This window comes from Sorex araneus, chromosome X, assembly GCF_027595985.1.
Source record: "Sorex araneus isolate mSorAra2 chromosome X, mSorAra2.pri, whole genome shotgun sequence".
NCBI classification, from domain to species: domain Eukaryota; kingdom Metazoa; phylum Chordata; class Mammalia; order Eulipotyphla; family Soricidae; genus Sorex; species Sorex araneus.
The window spans coordinates 352773022-352786370 of NC_073313.1; the positions used below are offsets into that span (position 1 = coordinate 352773022).

General features: G+C 44.8%; 1 protein-coding gene across 11 annotated transcripts in view; it reads left to right on the top strand.

Moving 5' to 3' along the window:
* KCNS3 (potassium voltage-gated channel modifier subfamily S member 3) overlaps positions 1-13349 on the top strand; it is a 49604-nt gene that overhangs the window by 19627 nt on the left and 16628 nt on the right. For 4 of the 11 annotated variants that reach the window (XM_055121386.1, XM_055121385.1, XM_055121387.1 and 1 more), the window contains exons 2-3: positions 2253-2522; positions 12928-13116. The gene's annotated coding sequence lies outside the window, so the exon portion shown is untranslated. Of the gene's footprint in view, positions 1-2252; positions 2523-4735; positions 4859-12927; positions 13117-13349 lie in introns of those variants that run through there. The other 7 variants (XM_055121390.1, XM_055121389.1, XM_055121391.1 and 4 more) reach the window with 3 other exon arrangements.

Consider the following 13349-nt stretch of genomic DNA (forward strand, 5'->3'; position numbering starts at 1 on the left):
AAATGAGTGCTGTCATTCTATGTCAGTCTCTCTCCTTCCGACTCACCTCACTCTGCATGATATTTTCCATGTCCATCCATGTATAAGCAAATTTCATGACTTCATTTTTCCTAGCAGCTGTGTAGTATTCCATTATGTACATGTACATATATACATGGGCTGGAGCGATAGCACAGTGGGTAGGGCGTTTGCCTTGCACGTGGCCAACCCGGGTTTGATTTCTCTGTTTCTCTCAGGGAGCCCGGCAAGCTACGAGAATATCCTGCCTGCATGGCAGAGCCTGGTAAGCAAACCGTGGTGTATTCGATATGCCAAAAATAGTAACAACAAGTATCACAATGGAGACGTTACTGGTGACCTTGAGCAAATTGATGAGCAACAGGATGACAGTGACAGTGAGAGTGACATATATACATATTTATATCATTGTTTATTTATTTATTTATGCTTTTTGGGTCACACCTGGCAAAGCACAGGGGTTACTCCTGGCTCTGCACTCAGGAATTATCCCTGGCAGTGCTCAGGGGACCATATGGGATGCTGGGATTTGAACCCCGGTTGGCCACGTGCAAGGCAAATGCCCTACCTGCTGTGCTATCGCTCCAGCACCATTTATATCATTATTTTATCCAGTCATCTGTTCTCTGGCACTTGAGTTATTTCCAAATTCTGACAATTGTTCGTGATGCTGCAATGAACATAGGAGTACAGATAGCTTTTCTGCGTTCTGTTTTTGGCCCCCTAGACTATCTTCCCAGGGGCAGTATTGCTGGGTCATATGGAAGCTCATTTTCTAGTATTTTGAGAAACGCCCATACTGTTTTCCAAAAAGGCTGGGTCAGTGGGCATTTCCACCATCAATGAATGAGATTTCTTTTCTCTCTTCATCTGTGCCAGCACTGGTTGTTTTGATCTTTCTATGTGTAGTCAGTCTCTGTGGTGTAAGATGATATTGTATTGCTGTTTTGATTTGCTTCTCCATAATGGTTAGTGATCAAGAAGGTTCATGTGCCTTTTGGTCCCTTGTGTTTCTTCTTTAAGGAAGTTTCTTTAGTTAGGGCATTCTTAACTCCCTCCCTCCCCCTTCCCTCCCTCCCTCCCTCCCTCCCTCCCTCCCTCCCTCCCTCCCTTCCTTCCTTCCTTCCTTCCTTCCTTCCTTCCTTCCTTCCTTCCTTCCTTCCTTCCTTCCTTCCTTCCTTCCTTCCTTCCTTCCTTCTTCTCTCCCTCTCTCCCTCCCTTCCTCCTTCCCTCCCTGCCTTATTTCCTTCTGTTATTCTTCAAGATATAAAATAATCCAATGGTCCAGATATTTAAATCATTTTATGATTTAGTACTGCTTCTTTAGTAGTTCACTAGAGGTGGTATAGCAGTAGGTCTGTAAATAGAGTAAATTCAGAATAATAATGGGAATTCCTGGTGTTTTGAGAGACCTGTAACAACTCTGACATACAAAATTATCTGTGATTTCTACTCAGATGATGTCCCAGAAAGTGCTAATGCTGCCTTAGGCCACTGTCTACATTTTTAATGGGAAGAATCATTACATTTCAGTTAGGTAGTAGTGAAAATCAAGAATTTCCCCCCATCTCAGCTCAAGACCTTTTGAGTTCTCTCTACAGACCCCTACTGTGTCAGGGGGAGACTAGATTAATTGGGGTCTACTTAGTTCAGGGCACCTAATGAAATGCTGCCACTGCTTTTGCTGTTTTCCCTGTCTGCTTTTCACTCGGCATTGCTGCAGTTCTTTTCTGGCCAGGCTGTACTAGTGGCAGCTACTAAATTTTTTAGACATTCTAAGAACCAGGATAATGTTAAGAGGTTTTTAAAAAAAACTATATATTTCTCTGAATGGCTCCTGGGTAGCTCAGTAGTTTGGGATCCTGAGCTGCAGTACTTTTTTTCCTGCAGATTCTCTGGATGACCACATCATCTGTTCTCCTTTCCTAGAGTTATTTCTCACCTCCAATATTTCTGGTTCACAAAGGTGTGAGGACTGAAGGCAGAATTCTTTATATCTGAAGAAGAATCTGTGAAAAATATCTGCGGGTCATCTGCTTGCTGGTCCAACTCAATTATCTTCTGCTCTCTATACAAACCACAAGCTATCTAGTGCTACCTCTTTGTATCTGTACTTTTTTCCTCCTTGAGAAGAGCCTTCTTTTTGAAACCGGTCTCTTTTACTTATTCATAGCCGACCTGACCCCGAAGGTTCAGCTCAGATGCTATCTCTCTGTTTATGTTTCTGATTCCAGAGGGAACCTTTATCTCCTCCAAACCTCTGCGGCACCTTCTTGGTGACTGTCCTCATGGTACCCAGTTCTCCTGCAGTTATCACAGTTATTAATTACCTCCCTGCTCTCCCAAGCACCTATCAGCGCAGAGGGAAAGAGCCTTGCTGTCTGCTTCTCTCTAGCTCCCAGGCTGATGTCTGCGCTAGAGATGATGTGAATGAACTGCAGAAGCTTAGGATTCCTGCCCGTGACCGGAGACCGTGGGGAGAAGATTTCATCTCACTCCAATCCGTAAGTTCAGTGAATGCCTGTCTGCCTTCCTTCACCCCTGTCCAGATGCTGACAGAGACTGCTTATGACCTTTAATATTTTTTCCAGTAGAAGGAACGATTTTCCTAAGTGTATCAACACTTTTAATTCTTTGTCTCAGCGCAATGTTGAGAGGTACAGTAAGTGAAAATTACCCTGGATTTTATCATCTGGAGAGAATGCAGTTAACATTTTGGTGTATATTAAAAAAAAAATTAGTACTAGGGTTTGAACTCAGAGCCTCACACATCCAAGGCTACATCTCAAGGCAAGAGTGGTAGGTACTTTTAAAGACTTTTCCCCCCAACTTTATAAAGTCAGGCATTCTTGTCAAGATCATAATATGCTATGTATTTTATTATAATTATGACCTCTCTTCATCTCTATTTTACACAGCATATTGTGATGATCTGCGTATGTCCTTGTTGTTGGGTAGAGACTTATGGTTAAGAGAATGGCTTAAGAGCACTATTTTTTGTTGAAATACTGAATTTAATCAAAGTAAATAGAAAGTAAAGTGAAATTTATCAGCTACATAGGCAGGGTAGGGGGCTGGGGAGGTGGGGGGGTGAGGGGGAGGTTTACTGTGGTTCTTGGTGGTGGAATATGTGTACTGGTGAAGGGATGGGTGTTCAAGCATTGTGTAACTGAGACTTAAGCCTGAAAGCATTGTAACTTTCCACATGATGATTCAATTTTTTTTAAAAAAGAGCACAATTGTTTGAATCCAAACCATACGTTTTTATTTAATAGTGTTGACCGTGGAGATCACTTGAGGTCTGTATCGACCAGCTCATAGTAGTTGACTCTGGAGTTAGTTAACTCCTCTATCTATCAGCTTCTTCATGTATGAAATGAACCCAAGAACAAAATGCTTGTATGAGAATTGTCAGGATTAAATATGTTCAGAAATGTAAACATGTAAGAGCAGTGCCTGATTCAGTATTCAGGAGTCCTACTATTATTTCCCCATTTTTAATGTTCACAGGTTAGTCCATCACATGGTAACTTCCTAATCTAGCTAATCATTCTCCAATTGATGAATATTTAGGGTGCCTTTTTGGTGTGCTTGTTTTGGGGCCACATCTAGTTTTGCTCAGACACTATTCCTGGGTCTTTGCTCAAGAGTGACCCCAGATATTGCTGAGGGGTTGCGTATGTGGTGTTGAGTTATGCTGGGTCTGCTGTGTGCAAGGCCAGTGCTTTACCTCAGTACTATCTCTCTGGCCTTGGCTTTTGGCTTTGATGAGCAATGATTCAGTGACTATCCTTGTCTGTGCCTCCCTGGACATGTATCTGATGACATATTTGATTTTCCAACATCCCACAATAGGGCACCGAGATACATAGATCACACATTGTTCCTTAGGAGGGTTCTTTGACTGGTTTACAATCACTATTCTTAGAGGATGTGCTTTCTCCCTACACCCTCCAAACTGTGTGCTTCCCCCACCCTTCTTAGCCCAGATATTTGATGTACTAGCTATTGAAAATGTGGGAACCAGAGACAGTGCTGGGCCTACAGCCCCCGATAAGCTGAGTTTTTTTTTCTTTTTTGCTTTTTGAGTCACACCTGGCAATGCACAGGGATTACTCCTGGCTCTGCACTCAGGAATTACTCCTGGTAGTGCTCAGGGGACCATATGGAATGCTGGGAATTGAACCCAGGTCTGCCATGTGAAAGGCAGACACCCTACCCACTGTGCTATCGCTCCAACCCTGAGCTGAGATTTCTTGGCTGCAGTTCCAGCCCTGCTAGTGGGGGAATTCCTGAGGGATGAAGGGACAGAGCAGCTGATTCCTGGGGCCTGTGGATGGTGGCTGCCATTTGGACCTTTAAGGTTGGCCCTTAAAGCCCTGTTGGCAGTGACTGGCCTCCGTGGCTGTGATGTTGTTGCCTTCCCCTGGGGGCACACACCTGCCACGGGCACTTCTTGCCTTTCTTTTCTGCAGAATGTGGAGGTGACTTGGCAGCAGCCTGCACCGGTTTCTGCTCCCCAGGGTACGTTGTCTGGGAACACAGAACAGTTACCAGTGTATCAAACCTTTGGGATTTATGGGGACGGAACTTCTTCATTTGCTCTCGATGGCTGAAAAACATAATTTATATTTATCTAAGTGTCATTTAGAGGCCTTGCTTTAGAAAGTATTGACTGTTTTATTTTCTTTTAAGTCTCAGAAGACCAGAACTTCTACACATGGAGTTTTAACTCCTGTAGATATTAGACCCTGATTTTTTTTTTATTTTCTTCTTGGGACAAGTGAATGGAAAGGAAAAAAAAAGATTATTAATTCAAGGATTCCCATATGATCCTAAGGTATGTCTTGAAAGTTCGAAAAAGAGGGTGGGGACAGTTTGAGTTATCTGAGTCAAGTGGAGGTGTTGTGTTGTTTGGATTTGCTTTGGACTGTAGTATTTACATATAAGTTATATGTAACTTGTTTCCTGGCATGTAAGTTTCCTGGCATGCTAACTCCAAATGATGGTGCTCTGATTTTATTTAAGCAACAACCTACACCATAGTTCTCATTAGTTAAGCAATATAGAGGTAGGATGGAATTTTGCCTTTCATTATTCCTATGTTTACATGGCTCTTAAATTGTATTGAAAATTGGTTGATAATTTATAACGGGTGACAAGTTTGTGCAACTAACCTGTGTTTGTGATTTTCCTGGGGCATCAATGATTTTCCACTGAATTGAAGCATCTGTCAGCGGTGGGTGTGGGCGGCATTGCTCCCACTTCCTTCAGAATGTAATAGCAGGCCACATTTTCCCAATTGTTAGGGCACACGCCCTACGTGTGTGCCAGTCTGGCACTGAAAAGGTTAGCAAATAGAACACAGACTTTCTGAGAAAACCACTAACCTTTACTCTAGACTCAAATTTCACGAAGCATGCTTTGAGTTTCAACAAAAGGTTAACCTTGCTTTTATCTTTCCTCATTTGCAAAGTTTTACTTGTCTGACATGGGAAATGCCAGGCCCGGTTTCTTAAAGAACAAGGATTTGGGAGAAGAGCCCTTCAGCAGGTTAGCATTCTGTCCTTCAGAGCCTTCTGGCTTCTAACTCCCGGATCAGGTGTCTGAAGTCTTTTGACAAACACTTGTAAGGGCTGAGGTGCACTGCTGGGGACGGTTCTGTACTCAGGAGCACATATGCCAGTGTCTGGAGACACTTTAGTTGTCACAGTCCTTCGGGGTAGGGAGGAGATGCACTGCATTTAATGTGTAGAAACCAGAGATACCGTGAAATTTCCCCTAGCACCGCCACACCCCCTCTCCTTTGCTACAGAAGAATCACTTAACCTCTAAGTGTCAGTAACGCTGAAACCAGGGACCTGCTGTAAAAGATTGCCCGGGCCCACAAGATTAGAATGTCTGCAGGGAAGTGCCTGGCAGCCTGGAGGGTGATCAAAGGCGTCATTTTCTTGAAACTCCATCACAAGTGAGGGTCCTTCTCTCCCCCAGTCTTACAGATCCAGATACTTGCTTTGGGTGTCTCAGAACTGATCAGACTCTCTGAGACTGGCTCAGTCAGAAATACAGAAATAGAAAAATGCACTCCTCTTGCTTTACCAAGTTCCACTCTTGAGTTTGGTTGGCTGCCTCACTCAAATGCTTGCTATTGGCCAAGTGCCAAGGAGCTGCAATCTCCAGGAGGGACGTGGGCTCCAGAAAGGGGAGGGTATCCACTGGTACCTGAAACCGGGTGTCTGAGCTCCAGTCAGGATATTTCGCAACAGGGTTGGAGATGCTGTGGGCTCAGCATAAAGCTTTCTCCTTTAGAAAGTGCTGGCGTGGAGCTTAGAACCATTTAGATCTTTTGCAATTTCTCTTTCTTTTTTCTTTTTTTGCTTTTTTGGGTCACACCTGGCGATGTTCAGGGGTTATTCCTGGCTCTTCACTCAGGAATTACTCCTGGCAGTGCTCGGGGGACCATATGGGATGCTGGGAATCAAACCTGGGTCGGCTGCGTGCAAGGCAAACACCCTACCCGCTGTACTACCACTCCAGCCCCTAGATCTTTTGCAATTTCTATCTGCTTCCATTGTGGCCCAACTGTTCTTTATTATCCACCGTGATATTTTTAAAGCTGCTTATTTCTATTTTAAAAAAAGAACTGTGATTTACAATGTCATTGATGGTCTTAGGCATGTATCTCCACACCAGTCCCACAGAGTTTCCATATTTCTCCCCATCCTCAAGCCCTGCCCCATCTCCACCTGCCAGCTTGACAGGCACATCACCAAGTTCCGGTGGTTGCAGCTTAGCTCTCATGTTGTCCTATTGAGTCTGTGTTTTGGATACATGGCTATACCCCTCACCCGTACCACCGGTATAACTGAAGCCCTGATGCCTGCTCACTTCCTGTTCTCTTCTCCCCAACCTTGATCTATTTCCTTCTTAGACTTCTCTCTAAACACTGGGGTCATGGCTGCAATCCGTTTGGAACTGGAAGATATCATGCTGAATTAACTAGGCCAGAAGAAGAAAGACAAACACGGGATGATCTCACTTATCTGTGGTACATAGAATACTAGATGAGGAAATGTAAAGGGGTGATGCCTAGACCATATTGATTTTTCTTTTTTTTTAAATAAAATATACTTTTAATAAAACTGATTATGTCAGATTCTCTGGATTTATAAAATATCATATGCCTGATACAGTTCTATTATTTCCTTTTATTTTTCATTTTCATTTAAACTTGAATATATGAACTATGCTATCTCAATTTTTTTTAATTTTTTTAAATTTTATTCTTTAATTAGTGAATCACCATGAGGGTACAGATACAGATTCACACATGTTAGAACTTGTTTTTCCCTCATACAATGTTCAGAAACACATCCCTCCACCAGTGCCCGTTCTCCATCACCAATAAACCCAATATCCCACCCCCACATCCCATCTCCCCTCCACCCCACCCTGCCTCTGTGGCAGGGTACTCCCTTTTGATCTCTCTCTCTCCAATTGGGTGTTGTGGTTTGCAATAGGGGTATTGAGTGGCCATTGTGTTCAGTCTCTAGTCTACTTTCAGCACACGTCTCCCTTCCCGGTGGGATCTCCAACCATACTTTACTTAGTGTTCCCTTCTCTACCTGAGCAGCCTTTTTCCCCAGCATGTGAGACCAGCTTTCAAGGCATGGAGCCAACCTACTGGTACTTATTTCTACTATTCTTGGATATTAGTCTCCTATTCTGTTATTTTATATTCCACAGATGAGTGCAATCTTTCTATGTCTGTCTCTCTCTTTCTGACTAATTTTACTTGGCATGATACTTTCCATGTTGATCCACTTATATGCAAAGTTCATGACTTTATTTTTTCTAACGGCTCCATAGTATTCCATTGTATAGATGTACCACAGTTTCTTTAACCAGTCATCTGTTCTCCTGTTCTCGGGCACTCGGGTTTTTTCCAGATTCTGGCTATTGTAAACAGTTCTGCCATGAACATATAAGTGCAGATGTCATTTCGACTATACTTTTTTGCTTCTTTGGGGTATATTCCCAGTAGTGCTATTGCTGGGTTAAATGGGAGCTCAATTTCTAATTTTCTGAGAAGTGTCCATATTGTTTTCCAAAAGGGCTGAACCAGTTGGCATTCCCACCAGCAGTGTAGAAGGGTCCCTTTCTCCCCACATCCTCTCCAACAGCAGTTGCTTTTGTTCTTTTGGATGTGTGCCAGTCTCTGTGGTGTGAGGTGGTATCTCGTGGTTGTTTTGATCCGCATCTCCCTGATGATTAGTGATGTAGAGCACTTTTTCATGTGCTCCATATTGATTTTTCAACTTATTTTTAGTTTTTGGTTTTCGGGCCTTACTGGTGGTGGGCCTACTGGGCCCTACTGGGCCTACTCCTGGCACTATGCCATGGGATCCCTCCGGACTGGGGACCATATAGGGTGTTGGGGATTAAACTGGACTGGCCACGTCCAAGGTAAGTGCCCTTCTTGCTGGACCATCTTCTGCCCCTCATATGGATGCTTTGTAATTGATCTTTTTTTTAGTCTGCTTGGCTTGGGAGAGAGGAATAAGTTTAACAAAAATGTTTTCAGTACCAGTGTATAACCAGGGTAGTTACTATGAAGACTGACATGGGGACCCTATGGTAACTAGAGGGTTTCTCTGCCTGGTGGATGGCACAGAGGTGCCAACATTTTATAAGAATGTAAACAGAGTGGTACCATGTTCACTCTGAGTTCTATACAAGTGCAGGGGACACAGACCTCTGCTGCAAAGCCACACGGAGTGGGTCTCTTGGATCTCCCAGGCGCTTCTTAGTTTAAGTTTTGGAGAGCAACTTTATTCTCAGGCTTGTGAGACCTGGGAGAAGGGGACAGTGGCAGGGGGTCACTTATTCTGTTTGTAGATTGGATGAATCCAAATGGCACTAAACCTTCGCCCATGCCCTGTCAGTGAGGGAGGCTGCACTGGGTACATGGGGGATGTTACCGTCAACGGGACGTGGCGTCAGGCTGGAGCGAGGCCCAGGCTGCTGCAGAGTACTCCCTTTGTGTTGTGAAAGGGGAAACTCTGCAGAGGGAATGGGATTTTAAAAAACGGTATTTTATTCATTATTGAATCACTTTGAGATATTCCGTTACAAAGCTGCTTATGATTGGATTTTAGTCACACAGTGTTCCAACACCCTTCCCTCCCCCAGTGTCCATTTCCCAGCGCCTGTGTCTTCAGTTTCCCTCCCATCACCCCCCTACCACCTCACCCAGCCTGCCTCTCTGGCAGGAGCTTCTCTCTCTCTCTCTCTCTCTCTCTCTCTCTCTCTCTCTCTCTCTCTCTCTCTCTCTCTCTCTCTCCCTCTCTCTCTCTCTCTCTCCCTCTCTCTCTCTCTGTCCTTTTGGGCTTGTGGTTTGTAACACAGATACTGAAAAGTTGTCTTGTATATCCCTTTACCTACTTTTATTATTCAGTTCTTGTCCAGCCTGATCAGTTTCAATTTATTATTGTAATACTTGAAGAAACAAAATTCGAGTTTGACATGGTTTGACAGGATCCTGCAGAATCAACCTGCAAAGTCAGAAACCAGCTCCAGTGCCCTGCCCCCAGCCCTCCTCGCTGCTCTTGAACAGTGGCTCACCGATGAGATGGTGGCAACATGCAGGCAGACACACGGGGCCACGTGGCTAAGCAGGAAGTGGCTGAGCAGGTTGCATGCACACATTTCTCTCCCCCAAAACGGGCTGCTGTGGCCTGTATTCTGCCCATCCCTCCCAGTATGTCTTGAGCTTTCCCCAGTGACTGGCAACTGAGCATGACTCTTGGTTGGCTCTGCTAATGGGAATCAAAAGACCTTCCTAGGTTTGGCTCGCAGTATGGAACTTTGAGCAAAGAACTTCTCTGAGCTCCCATGGCCTACCTAGAAAATGGAAGAGCAATCATTAACTGTCACGGAACCGCAATCAGTAAAAAATCAAAACAAACTATGGAATAGCAACATCTGCCACTTCAGTGGTTGAGAAGAGCCGTGCCATGACTGAGTCTCCCAGGACCGGTCCAGGCTAGGTCTGGGGACTCAGAAAATATGCAAATATGCTCACTACTGTTTTCTATGGAGAACTCACACAGAGGGTGTGAATGTCCTGGGGTGGGTGTTAATGGGCAGAAATTCACACCTGGGAGTCTTGCGGGCTCTTCAATCTTAAAAAAAAAAAGGAATAAAACTATAGGAGAGAATTTTGTCTGGAGTCATGGGGGACCCCCAAAGCATACGAATTCTGTGACGTGAGTGGAGGGAGCAAGAGAAAGATCTCCTGGGCTGTTACTTTTTCATCAGATATTGACCCACTCATTGCTGGTTGCTGTGAAAAAGACTTGGTGGGCCTCTGGGTCTGCCCTGCAAGGGGGCAGCATAGTGCACTGTGCGTGGGAGTGCGGGGGAGTGCGTGGGTAAAAGTGCCACAGACCAAAAATCTTTGTTCATTTTTTCCCTTTTGGTAACTAATATAGTGGTATCTATATCACTATATTGGGTTAATTATCTCCCAACTCAATTAGTTTATGTTCCCCTAAAATAGGCTTCATTAGAAAAGGCCTCTGATAGGGAAAGGAAGACTAGCCATGGGAGCTTTTAAAATTTATTTGTTTATTTATTTATTTAACGGGGCTGGAGCTATAGCACAGCGGTTGGGTGTTCGCTTTTCACATGGCCGACCCGAGTTCGATTCCTCCGCCCCTTTCGGAGAGTCCGGCAAGCTACCGAGAGTATAGAGCCCGCGCGGCAGAGCCTGGCAAGCTACCCATGCGTATTGGATATGCCAAGATTAGTAACAATAAGTCTCACAATGAGAGACATTACTGGTGCCCGCTCGAACAAATCAATGAGCAACGGGATGACAGTGACAAATTTATTTAACGAATCACCGTGAGATACAGTTACAGACTCACAAACTTTCGTGGTTACGTTTCAGTCAGAAAATGATGGAGTACCCATCCCTCCACCAGTGCCCATTCCCCACCACCAATGGTCCCAGTATCTCATTGGAATGCAAATACCTGGGACTGACCTGGTGGTGGGCTACTGAGAGAGGGAGGGCGGGGGCGGGGGGGGGGGGATATGGAGAGGAGGGGGCAGATGATTTTGGTTCCTGTGCGGGTTTTATTTATCCCTATTGAAATTTTTTCTTTTTTGCCAAGAATGCCCTCTCAGACATATTCTGCCCTCTGGATCTTTCCTCATTCTCATCTCCTTGAGAGCTAGAATTTTTCTGAGGGCTTGCTCTGCCTATTTTGGGGACTAGTCTGAGATTTTTTTCTCACTTTCCTCCTGCTCCATTGGCCCTTAAATATAGGAAACAGTTATTTGTTTATAATTGGGTTTCGGGGCCTGAGAGCCCCTTCGGGAAGGAGGGAGCTAGGACTGATCCTATTTGTAATATCAAACCCCAGCATAATGCCCTGCAGATCTTCAAACCCGACGAATGTTTGTTTAATGCCTGACACAGCCAGAGGCAATTATATTCCCATTCTTAGGCTCCCAATCAATGCTTTCTCTCCCCACCCCTTGTTTTGAAACAGCACTGATTGAAAAACCAGAAAAATCAGTGGATGCAGGCTTAGACATAGTATCAGTCTATGGGGTATCTCAGCATGAAGCAAGCTTTACCTCACGGGGAATTGGATTTTTTTGCCTTTTTAAAATTTACTCAGAGAGAGAGATTGAACTTTGCCTTTTCCTTGTTTAGTTGTTAAATCTGTTCCCCATAAGCAACACTCACAGCTACATGAATGTGTGTGTGTGTGTGTGTGTGTGTGTGTGTGTGTGTGGTTATTTGTTTTTATTTTTTTGAGCCTCACCCAGTGGGACCCTGCGGTGCTGGGGATTGAACCTGGGCCTCTGGTAGCCAAAGCAGGCCCACTAGCCTTTTGAATGCTCTCCTCTGCCCCACATTCTCATGTCTTAACCAAAGAATCCTGGAATTCAGTCTAGCACTTGAAGTCATCGGATCTGTAATATAGAATTGTGTTCCATGAAAATGAAACAGAATTTGGCCAGTCTTTAGAATTTGCTGATCTATGATGAGAGCAGCAGTATTCACTCTATCCAGGCAGCAGTCACACTCAAAACTTGGCTTCTAACATGGATTTAACTCATTTATTCAGAGACGTATAAGTATGACCTTGCCAAGTTAGCCAGGAGACTAATGATCCTGGAGACTGTGTGGGAGGTGAGTGAATGCAGTCCCAATCCTATACTTGGTTGATGGCTTGTCGTGTTGCTGGTTTGGCATCAGTGGAAATGTCCCGAGTGTCCATCAAAATAGAGATCAGAGGGCCAGAGAAACAGTATAGTGGGTAGGGTGCTTGCCTTGCAGGAGATTGACCTGGGTTTGATTCCTGGCGCCGTTGAACCCCACCAGGAGTGATCCTTGAGCATAGAGCCAGGAGTAAGCCCTGAACACTGCTGGTTGTGGCCCCCAAACAAAAAAATCCGAGAGTATTCTGAATCCTGTAGTTTTGTGTGGGCTGGAGCAATAGCACAGTGGGTAGAGAGTTTACCTTGCACACGGCTGACCTGGGTTCAATTCCTCTGCCCCTCTCGGAGAGCCCGGCAAGCTACTGAGAGCATCTCGCCTGTACGGCAGAGCCTGGCAAGCTACCTTTGGCGTATCCAATATGCCCAAAACAGTAACAACAAGTCTCACAATGGAGATGTTACTGGTGCCCTACTGGTGCCCGCTTGAGCAAATCGATGAGCAACGGGATGACAGTGCTACAGTGACAGTAGTTTTGTGCAGTCCCTCATCTGTGTGTCTAGGGGCTTTAAGCTAGGGAACTAATCAGAAAAGCACCTTCACACTGAGAGGCAGTGTGTAGTGTGAGTCTTCTCCCTGGGGTTCAACTTGACCAATGTTTTCTCTTGCAGATAGGAGCGATTTCTCAGCAGCCTCTCCGGGGGGTGTAACAAGAGAACAGCAATCTTCTCTTCTTGTCGGACATTGCTAACCTATGTGCACCACACATCCCTCCAGAAGAAGGGCGGAGCGTCTTGGATGACGATGGACCTTCCACCGGGCAGGATGAGGGCAGAGTGTGTGACATTCACACCACAAGGGTAAGAGCTGCCTCTGATATTTTCTTAGGCACGATCAAAGAAATGAGAGAACAATCCATATGGTGTAGTGACAAAAATGAAGGTCAGGCACCAGAGATACTCTTCTGATGGTACAAATCCACTGGGTGTATGGGGCTGGTGAGTAACAGAGAAAGGGAGAGTGCTAGCGTGGTAGGATTCGATTGGAGTTCTGTACAGGGGGATGCAATGAACCAACCACCAACTTTATTTGA